Genomic DNA, 11283 nt, shown 5'->3' with positions numbered 1-11283 from the left:
TCAAAGTGCAAGTAGATATATAGGTACCACTCTGGCGGGAAGGTAAACGGTGTTTCTGTGCGCTGCTCTGGTTCACCAGAAGCGGCTTAGTCATGCTGGCCACATGACCTGGAAGCTGTACGCTGGCTCCCTCGGCCAATAAAGCAAGATGAGCGCCACAACCCCAGAGTCGACCACGACTGGACCGAATTGTCAGGGGTCCCTTTACCTTTTAAAAGTAGTTTTAGAGATACTGATTAACTCTTCTTCTGCTATGAGATGCGAGGAGATGAGCGTGCTCCTCTCAGGAGGGAGGGATCTCTTATCACCGGTCTCTCTGGACTGAGGAAGATTTACAGCCAGAGGGTGGCCACCAGAAATATGCCCTGGTGTCTTGGGGGGGGGGAGGTGGTGGCCTACCCGGGTGTTTTTCCAACAACTTGGAGGGTGTGCATTGGGATTGGTAGGGCAGAATTCAGTGAGATCAACAGTAGGTAATGACAGAACCAATGGCAGGCACTTCCTGCACCCTTCACCCCCTGACTTACTATATGTAAGAAGGCTGGCAAGTAGGGCACTAGCTGAGGGCAGGCTGAGGTTGGTGGGTCAGTGAACCAGCCGCCACTGGTTCCGTTCAGGAGGGTGCCTAAAGTGCAGCGATATGAATCCCCCTCCCTCCCTCTCCTCGGTTGTTCAGCACAACTTCCATTACTGATTCCGAGATACTGCTCCGAAGTTTGGAGAAAAGGCCACAGGGCGTTTAAAGATACTGACACTCTTCGGATTTTATGATCCAATCTATTATTATATAAAAAGATAGTTTGTTCAGCTTTGTCTCCAATACTTTACTGTGTCCTGGAGCAGGATATAATTCAGTTGTGGGAAATGTCCTTATGATTCACTGACTGTTACTTTGCTCTGCACATATCTCGATAATTGCCATCTTCTGACCACACAGCTTTAGACAGAAAATATATCCTGTGCCTTCATATTTCATTCACTGGAAGGCTGCAAGGGTTTCCCAGGCCTCGTTTCCCCCCCCTCCCTTTGTGAAGAAAAAGAATACATGTCCTGATTAATTTTAATCTATCTGAAGCCTTTTGGTTAGTAATCCTAATATCAATCAGAGTGCAATTACCATCAGTTGAGAGTGCTAATATTGATCAAGCCATAACTTGTATCATCAAAAGTTTTCTTTATTTCAAACGGCAAGCATGAAACGCCACTGCCTTATAGTCGATGTAAGCCATGTCGCTCCATTGTGGTTCGGAGATCAACGCTTTGTGCTCTTTGAACACATTTTAGACCATTGACTGAAAAGCCAGTCTAGACCAGTGTTTCCCAAACGTTTTTGGGCAACGGCACACCTGTTTACTGAAAAAAAATCTCGCGGCACACCACCATTAAAGCCCCGCCCCGTGACGTCAGCGCGCAGCGTCACGCCGGGAGGGACGCACAAAAGTGAAAGTTTTTTCCCTCGGCAGCTCCTCTCAGCTGCGCTCAATCCGCCTCGGAGCGCAGGAGCGATGCCTCTCTCTGGCTCTCCCTCCGCGCAGGCTGAGGGAGGGAGGGAGGGGCGCGTGTGACCCGTCTCTGCTGGGAGACCAAACCCAGCGAGGCAGAGTCGCGCGGAGGCGCCCAGGCAGCGCTGCCGGCTGCGAGGAGGAGCGCCAGGCAGCAGCAGGAGGTGCGACCTCTCCTCGCCGCCGCCGCCCCGCCTCTCGCCGCCCGACTCCCTCCAGGTATCTCGCGGCACACCAGCCGATGTCTCACGGCACACTCGTGTGCCGCGGAACACCGGTTGGGAAACACTGGTCTAGACAAATTCTCCTTCAGACCAACAATCACCACCAACATTGCAATTCCTATTATACTCAGCCAGATGTGAAGGGTATAAATTTTATTTATTTATTTATTTACCCCTCAATTCTCCACCCATCAATGCTAGGCATGGTTCTACACTAAATGCCAGTGTTTCCTAATTATAGCTCTGATCTGACTGGTGTGGTCTTTGGCTGATTGACACCCTATGCCCTTTTAAAATGTCTTGTGGAAGCAGGGAATGTTGCGGTTGTTTTTCTTATGCATTTTCTGTTTTCTTATTTATTGTGTTGTTATGTTGTGAATCACCCTGAGACCTATGGGTCTAGAGCAGTGTACAAATTTAATTAACAAACAAACAAACAAATATGAAAAGTAAAGGGGAGCCACCATTTTTTTGTTTTTGTTTTGGATTTGCTGGTATTGTAATTATTTGTGTGTTTTAAACAGATTTAATATGTGTATATAGTTCTAGTTCTATTGATTTTTCATTATTTTTTTAAATGATGCTTTTTTCCTATGTTTTTAGTGATTCTTGTTTTTAATCTGTAAGCCAGCTTGAGTCATGTCAGAGAAAAAGGTAGGGTATAAAATCATCAACATCAACAACAACTGCTACTACTACTTGTGTGCGCTAGATCAGGTTTAGATGGTTGATATTTTGTCAGTACACACTGTGTTTGTATTCTTTTGGTTTGGATATAAGTAAATATATACAGTATTGCTTGTTTTTCATTGTTACTAGATTCCATCAAAAAATTATATACCATCATGCCAAGAAGGGTTGCCTGCAAACGTATGCGGACCTTGGACAGAGAAAGGTTCCCCAGTGAAATTCATAGATTTTCTGGTGTGTGAATTTGAGTTCGCAGAATAAATTTGCTCCAACCTGCTTAAGGCACAATACTGTCTACTTAGATGGGAGAGACATGACATGTAAAGGTAAGTGAGTAATGCAGTCATGGTGTTCTTTAATGCTGACTCCTGCCCAAAGTAACACATTGCTCTGTGAGCTTCTTTCCACCTTGGATCTTGCCCCAAACAGCTTTCAAGCCAAGGTCAGAGCAGTAGTTCATCTCATTCCCAGGGGCACCACGCCATAGGAGAGAGCCTAGTTATCTGAGCTTCATGATTAATGAGCATTGTAAAGGCTGACAGGAGGGGTGGTAGGAGGTTGGATGTGGCTTAATTAACTCTGACATTAGCTGTAGAAATGCATGTGGATGGAAGCAATGCTTGAAAATTACCACTTGGATTATGGGTTTGGATTGGGCCTGTGTGCTGTGCTGGTTAGGATAACTGATCACCAAGGCTGGGATGTGGGCAGAAGTTTGAGATGTCCTTAGAGACCAGAACCAAATGCTGAGCAACAAAGCTAGAGTAAATCAAAACCAAAGGACGATGAATTGAGGAACAAACCAGATTTTATGACTTAAAAACCAGGACAGAAGGAGCAAACTGTAAGGCAGGATTGTTATGTACTGAAGTTCTCACCCTGAGCCAGCAGGGGGATACTGTAGATAGTTCAGGTCCACATATGCAAATAAGGGATCAAAAATGATGTTCAGTGATTGGATAGTTACAGAAAATGGTTACTGTTGCGTTCTAGTGGAGCTCTATATAAGCAGGCTGGCTGAACCCTTCAGTTCAGTTCTGTTCTGGCCTGTAAATAAACAAGAGCTGTTTGAAGAATCGCTGTGTCGTCTGATATATTCACCCACAACTTAACAAGGATCATGAAGCAAGCCGGAAGTCAGGACCAAAGAACAAAGGCTACATCAGGGGTGAAGATTACCTCCAGTCCATGGGCCTAATTTGGACCATCAGGCAATTTTGGCCAAATCATGCAGGCATGCTATATATGACCTGTAAAAAAAAGAACAACGGTGGCTGGACTGGGCCAAAAAGAGTCTTCTGAAGCACTGCTGATTGGCTGTTTGTCAGCACTTCATGTGCAGTGCTTCTGAAGCCCCTTAGATCAGTTGATTGGTGGTGTTTCAGAACTGATAGGCTTCCGAAGCACCGACGATCAGCTGCTTAGCAGGACTTCAAAGCACTCTGCAAAGAACCTTGTGCTGTGCTTTGAAGTCCCACTCACCAGCTGATTGCCAGCACTCCACCTGATGGTGAAATCAGGTAATGGACTGGTAAGTGGTCAGATCCACTTCCCCACCCCTGGGCTATTCAGTAAAGAAAGACCATGTTGTTCAATCAAGAGATAGCTGAAATAGGAAGCCCTCTTTTACTCTGTCCTGTCCAAGTGGATCCAAAGATCAGCATGGGTGGGTGGTGTCTGGCCGGGCATTGCAGATACTCCGGCCAATAGTCCCAAAATGATTTGGATATAACAAAAAGAGGGCAACAGAAGAAGTGTAGAACCATTAAAACTATTAAGAGTGTGGAGCCATTAAGTGTAGAGTCAGACCAATTAACCATGTCACAATGAGTCTCCATGCCTACTGCCAAAAGATCCTGTAGGTGGGTGGCACTTTCCATGCTACAACCTCCACAAGGAGCAATAGTGGCTGCCAACTTTAGAATATGTGCTGCAAGGGTTAGATTGCTTGTGACCTGATTGTTTCTGGATCCTCTTCCATTTACCTTTCTGTGATTTCCGCCATCTGCCATTACAATATAAGAAAATCACTTTTTCTTGCATTAAGTTCAAGACTGGTTATATCATCCGTTACTTCTCACAAACCACTGGAGTATGCCCTGCAAACTCAGCTGTCAGAGGGAATCGGGCCCTAAAATGATAATCAGTTAATTACTGCCAAAATGAAACCATTCCTATTCCCTTTGGGTGCTTTTTGATCGATTCACCAGTCACTTTTCAAAACATATGCAAAAAAAGAGAAAAGCGCCAGGAGAAAATAGAAACAATTCCCTTATGCCTTCTGATAAACTTGCCTCTGCCACCTGCAAAATCCATGCCAAATTCGCTTGGAAGGCTAAGGGGAAATGGGAATAAGCTGCTGATTTTTGTTTGTGTGCACAGCTACTGCAGTTGCTTAATTAAGTCAGGCGGTGAAGGGCAAAGTTCAACTTTGTTCTTTTCTCTTTTCCTATTCCAGACTTTTTCTGGGATACGTTTTTATTTAGGATGCCGTTGGGAAAAGCTGTTGCACAGCCATAACGATACCCAGTGTAATGAAAGGCAGAGTGACCCTTCTTTGTTATAGACATGAAGATTTTGAAAACCATTCTGGCAATATTAAATTATTGCATTTGTAGCCAGCGTATCTTCTGTGAGGGAACTCAAGGTGGTCAGCAGGCAGCCTTCCACCCAGGCACTGAAGAGACCCAGACCTTCTTGACCACAGCAAGGTTGACGCATCATGCACCTTCAGATGATGTCCTGGGAATAAGCAATCTTCACCTTGAGGTTCTTGAGCACATGATGTTGAAGGTCAGAATATATCAAGCTCGGCAGACTGGAGGAGGGCAAATGTTGTCCCTATTTTCAAAAAGGGGAAAAGAGAGGACCCAAATAATTACCGCCCAGTCAGTCTGACATCAATACCAGGGAAGATTCTGGAGCAGATCATTAAGCAAACAGTCTGTGAGCACCTAGAAAGGAATGCTGTGATCACCAATAGTCAGCATGGATTTCTGAAAAATAAGTCATGTCAGACTAACCTGATCTCGTTTTTTGACAGAATTACAAGCCTGGTAGATGAAGGGAATGCAGTGGATGTAGCCTACCTTGATTTCAGCAAGGCATTTGACAAGGTGCCCCATGATATTCTTGTAAAGAAGCTGGTAAATTGTGGTCTTGACTATGCTACCACTCAGTGGATTTGTAACTGGCTGACTGACCGAACCCAAAGGGTGCTCATCAATGGTTCCTCTTCATCCTGGAGAAGAGTGACTAGTGGGGTGCCACAGGGTTCTGTCTTGGGCCCGGTCTTATTCAACATCTTTATCAACGACTTGGATGATGGACTCAAGGGCATCCTGATCAAATTTGCAGATGACACCAAACTGGGAGGGGTGGCTAACACCCCAGAGGACAGGATCACACTTCAAAACGACCTTGACAAATTAGAGAACTGGGCCAAAACAAACAAGATGAATTTTAACAGGGAGAAATGTAAAGTATTGCACTTGGGCAAAAAAAATGAGAGGCACAAATACAAGATGGGTGACACCTGGCTTGAGAGCAGTACATGTGAAAAGGATCTAGGAGTCTTGGTTGACCACAAACTTGACATGAGCCAACAGTGTGACGCGGCAGCTAAAAAAGCCAATGCAATTCTGGGATGCATCAATAGGAGTATAGCATCTAGATCAAGGGAAGTAATAGTGCCACTGTATTCTGCTCTGGTCAGACCACACCTGGAGTACTGTGTCCAGTTCTGGGCACCACAGTTCAAGAAGGACACTGAAAAACTGGAACGTGTCCAGAGGAGGGCAACCAAAATGGTCAAAGGCCTGGAAACGATGCCTTATGAGGAACGGCTAAGGGAGCTGGGCATGTTTAGCCTGGAGAAGAGGAGGTTAAGGGGTGATATGATAGCCATGTTCAAATATATAAAAGGATGTCACATAGAGGAGGGAGAAAGGTTGTTTTCTGCTGCTCCAGAGAAGCGGACACGGAGCAATGGATCCAAACTACAAGAAAGAAGATTCCACCTAAACATTAGGAAGAACTTCCTGACAGTAAGAGCTGTTCGACAGTGGAATTTGCTGCCAAGGAGTGTGGTGGAGTCTCCTACTTTGGAGGTCTTTAAGCAGAGGCTTGACAACCATATGTCAGGAGTGCTCTGATGGTGTTTCCTGCTTGGCAGGGGGTTGGACTCGATGGCCCTTGTGGTCTCTTCCAACTCTATGATTCTATGATTCTATGATTCTATAAGCTGTGGCACTTGTTTATGTGCAGAGCAGGACTGCAACCCAAGCCCTCTTTCCCTGCCAGTGGGGCTGCACAAAGTGATGTGCCTGTCAGGAGCTCATCCTACACTCAAATAGGACCCTGGTAGAGACTCATGCCCAACTGACATGTTCCCTCCCTCCTGGTCGATCGTTCGGGAGCTTCAAAACCTTTCTTCTGCCCGAACATCACAGCGACTGATGCCAACAGACATCGGCACACTTAGGGATCTGCAGAGTCTTCACAGCTTGTGTGACAGACCTCAGCAACTCAGCATTTTGGCTAATCTACTTTATTTACATATAAACACACACGGAGCACTGCAACATGGCTCCCTTTCTCTCTAGCATCAGACAGCAAAGAAAAAGGACAATAGTGCCACTTCACGGAACACAGTAACACAAACATCCTGTCTCCGTCACTTCCCACACTTTGTGGAGTCAAAACATACACCGTCATGTGATAGACAAAAATCCCATGACTGCAATCACAGAGCAGGAATTCTAACAGTGCCCACTGCCACATGTACAGCCCTGCCACCTCTAGCAGCCTGGAGCTGGTGCAGCAATTGGACCCAGATCAAGCCCCATGCCATAACATGACAGTAGTGAAAGTGCTGTAGAATCCGATAGATTCCAGGCTAGCTCAGCCAATCCCTGCCCTCAGAGTGCCCCATTTCAGAGTCTTCCACTGGCTGCTGTGGATATTCCTCAACGTGCACATGCCAGCTTAGCCATGGGAGAGCTGGGTGGAGGGAAGCTTCTGCTTAATGCAACACACTGGTTTAGGAGGTTTTGATTGCTCCTGTTACCTATTTAGTAGATGAAGTTGAATAGTGGTACATAGAAGACCAGACCCTCCAAGTGTCCCTATTTTCCAGGGACAGTCCCGGATTTACAGAAGCTGTCCCAGTTTCTGATTTGATCCCAGAATATCCTGCTTTTCATCGGAGAAATGTTGGAGGGTATGGAGTTATGCAACCCCTTGAGCCAAAGAGATAAGTATACAAACTTTAGAAGACATCTGAAAGCAGCCCTGTGTAGGGAAGGTTTTTAATGTTTAATATTTTATTATGTTTTTATATATGTTGGAAGCTGCCCAGAGTGGCTGGGGCAACCCAGACAGATGGGCAGGGTAGTAGTAGTAGTAATAGTAGTAGTAGTAGTAGTATAGTAGTAGTAGTAGAATAGGATGTTCCTATTTTCAAGGGAAATTGTTGGAAGCTATGGAGGACTGCTTCAGTGGCTGGATGAGAGATGAGAAGGCCTGGAAAAGAGCCGGAAAAATGGGGGTCCCCCCCCCCATGGCTTCAAAATTTCTGGAACTTTTACGTCTCTAGGCATATGTGGTTTTCAAGCACTAGAATGATTTTTGCTTTGTGTTTTGGTATTCAAAGTTCCTTTCCATATAACCTTCACAAAATAAAAGTTTTGGTCACGTTCATTTTTTCAGCTGTGCTCAGGGTGGATGGAAACGGTATTTCTACGTTCTATATCAAATTTCACCCTCGAGATAAGCATAATGGCTGGGCTACAGTACAAATGCCAATTCATTCACCACAGCGCTGATAAGAGCTGCAAGCTTTGCTGCTATTGACTGGTTTTCCAAGTTCACTCATTTGTGGAATATCTTGAGATGGCAAAGACGTTTGATAGAGATCTAAGGATCATTGCAGTGACAGGGCTCTTCATTAAGAGAATGTGTCACAAGAGTTCCCTTTCTGTGTGAGCAGAATAAAAAACGGGTTATCCCTTTGTTACCAGACAGAAAATAATGGTTTGGCATTTGCTTTAGATGTCCCCAGCAAGCTTCTATCTACCATATCTATCTATCTATCATCTATCTATCTATCTATCTATCTATCTATCTATCTATCTATCTATCTATCTATCATCTAGCTATCATCTATCTCTTCATAAACAGATATAAAACACCTGCAGGAATGGCCTTTGATGGTTTTTAGGTGGATTTCACTTTCTCATTTGAAGTCTAGGAAGCTACTCTTGCTTTCTTAATTTTAAAGCAGTGTGTTTTGAAATGAACATATATTGATTGTTCCATTTTCTAATTCTTATTTCTTGAAGGGTCTGGAATTTCCAGGGGCCTCTCGGCTTCCCTTTGCGAGTGCCAGTTCTCCCATTGAGATGGGATGCTGGTTTCATTGATCCTCTCATTTTTCATAACAAGCCACTATTAAACAAATTCTGGGAGGCTACCCTTAACTGTTTGTAGCTGAGAAATGGAACAGGACAAATACAGTGGTACCTCGGGTTAAGTACTTAATTCGTTCCGGAGGTCCGTACTTAATCTGAAACTGTTCTTAACCTGAAGCACCACTTTAGCTAATGGGGCCTCCTCCTGCCGCCGCGCCGCCGGAGCACGATTTCTGTTCTCATCCTGAAGCAAAGTTCTTAACCTGAAGCACTATTTCTGGCTTAGCGGAGTCTGTAACCTGAAGCCCATGTAACCTGAAGCGTATGTAACCCGAGGTACCACTGTACTAGGAATTTGCTTTTATCATGGAACCAATGAAAACAATGAACACGAAGATGGGAGAGGAGGGGCCTTGGAGCAGAGGGACCACAGCAGACCCAATCCAGCACCCAGGTCACCTGCACACTATGAGAGATACATTGCATTACTACTGATAGACTTTGGGGGGGGGGGAAATGTCCTTGGATGTACGGTTATTACCAGGTATGTTGAATTCTGCTCCATCACTCTCGTCTGTATGATATCCTGTGGTCAGCAGTCAAAATGAAGCAGGTATCTGAAGTTAGTGAAACTCAGGAACTGATATGATCATAGCATTAAATGGCTGTAGGCTGGATAGCGGAAGCAAAGGATGTAGGCTTTGATCTTCTGGAACACTCGGGGGTTGCCTTCTTCCCCTTTTCCAATGTGATGAAAGCTCAACTTCTGCTAAGAGATCCAGTCCAATTTACTGAGCGCTAAGATGATAAATGGCTTCACTGAAAACAAGTTTGACTAGGTGAGTTTTGAAACTGTTTTTTCATGGTTTTAAAAAAGTTGATAAAAGCTTATTATCTTTCAGAAGTAAAGGAGGAAGAAGAAAATCTCCCAAAGTGAAAATTGTGATGCACAGTTCCTCTAAAGAAAAATAAAATATAAGAGCCTTACATGTTCATCAAGTGTTAGTCAAACTCATCCATTTATTAACATTTATCAGTTTCTGAACACTCTAAAAATAACAAAGCGAAATGATTTACGATATGTATACTGCTCGGCCATTACCTTGATCCAGAGACAGTTATGCATGAACAGATCTAACAATTTTTTCCGCATGGGGTGAGATCACTGGGAGAGGAACAGGAGTGCGGAGGGAGTGGACCGCCTCCGGCACCACTATTCAGGTAGGAGGACATGCACTGCACACTCCGTGCACGCCAGGCGCCATACCCCCACAAGCAGCGCGCCACGGCCCCAGAACACGCACCACGCCATGGGATGCACACCATGCCCCTCCGGAATGTGCACCACACCCACGGGGGCCACCAGCCACACCCCCGCCTGCTCTCTACCGCTAGTAGTGGAGCATGCAGCTTCACCACTGGGTGAGATCCTGCATTCTCACATAACCTGGTCATGATGCACAACCATATGTGTTAAGGCTTCTCCACATGACAACATGTTTAGTTAGCACTCATCCTGAGTTACTTGTGCAAAGCTTAAACGCTAGTTGCCCAGTCTTTAGTGAGCTTTCGTTCTGATTTGTTTGCTAGGCAGCTATAAGGCAATGAGCACTCATCCAGATTTGCTACTGGAGTGTTTAAACGTCTTCCCATGAATCATTTCTCCATTCCATGCTTTTGGGTGCTTTTCTATGTCGGTTTCTTAACTACACAAAGTCCATTTTGTTTCTGTTCTTAAAGCAGATTTGCTATGTTAGGACAACTGAGACTACATTCACATGACAGTTTATTTTCTTTTCACAGCTTTCCTCTAAGGCTGGATCTAGACACATAAAAAGTGTTTCAGGAAAACACACTGTAAACTTCATTATGGGAAATCACGTTGGTGAAAGACGGGGCTCCACAGCGCCATCTGTTGCCGTGGTGTTATAATGCATATAAAACACTTTTTCTTTGCTAATGTAGCCAAGTCCTAAGTGCTCTGCATTATATTTGAGCTTTTGCACAGCTTAAAATACACTTATGGAACTATAGTGGAATATAGTGCAAACTGTGTGCTCATTTCCATGTTTTTTGCTTCCAGGGCAAGGTGGGTGGGTAAAGGTAAAGGGACCCCTGACCATTAGGTCCAGTCATGGCCGACTCTGGGGCTGTGGCCCTCATCTCGCTTTATTGGCAGAGGGAGCCGGCGTACAGCTTCTGGGTCATGTGGCCAGCATGACTAAGCTGCTTCTGGCGAACCAGAGCATCACACAGAAACGCCGTTTACCTTCCTGCCGGAGTGGTACCTATTTATCTTTGCAAATAATATGAAAATGAGAGCAGGGGTGTAGCATGGGAGGGGACAGGAGCAGTTGCCCCTGACGGAAAATTGGTAGGGGGCGCAAAATTTTGACACTCAGTGTTGCCTCAATACAGCTGTTCCCTTCTGTCACTGGGCTCCATTAAAAATCGATT

General features: G+C 45.0%; 1 long non-coding RNA gene across 1 annotated transcript; it reads left to right on the top strand.

Moving 5' to 3' along the window:
* Window positions 1-2591: 2591 nt before the first annotated feature.
* On the top strand, window positions 2592-10786 carry LOC309528345. Its single transcript, XR_014217690.1, has 2 exons — window positions 2592-2650; window positions 9729-10786. It is a non-coding gene; the product is annotated as an uncharacterized lncRNA (long non-coding RNA).
* Window positions 10787-11283: the final 497 nt, after the last annotated feature.

This window comes from Podarcis vaucheri, assembly GCF_965113315.1.
Source record: "Podarcis vaucheri genome assembly, chromosome: 3".
Lineage (NCBI taxonomy): Eukaryota > Metazoa > Chordata > Lepidosauria > Squamata > Lacertidae > Podarcis > Podarcis vaucheri.
This window is presented reverse-complemented; position numbering and strand designations above follow the sequence as displayed.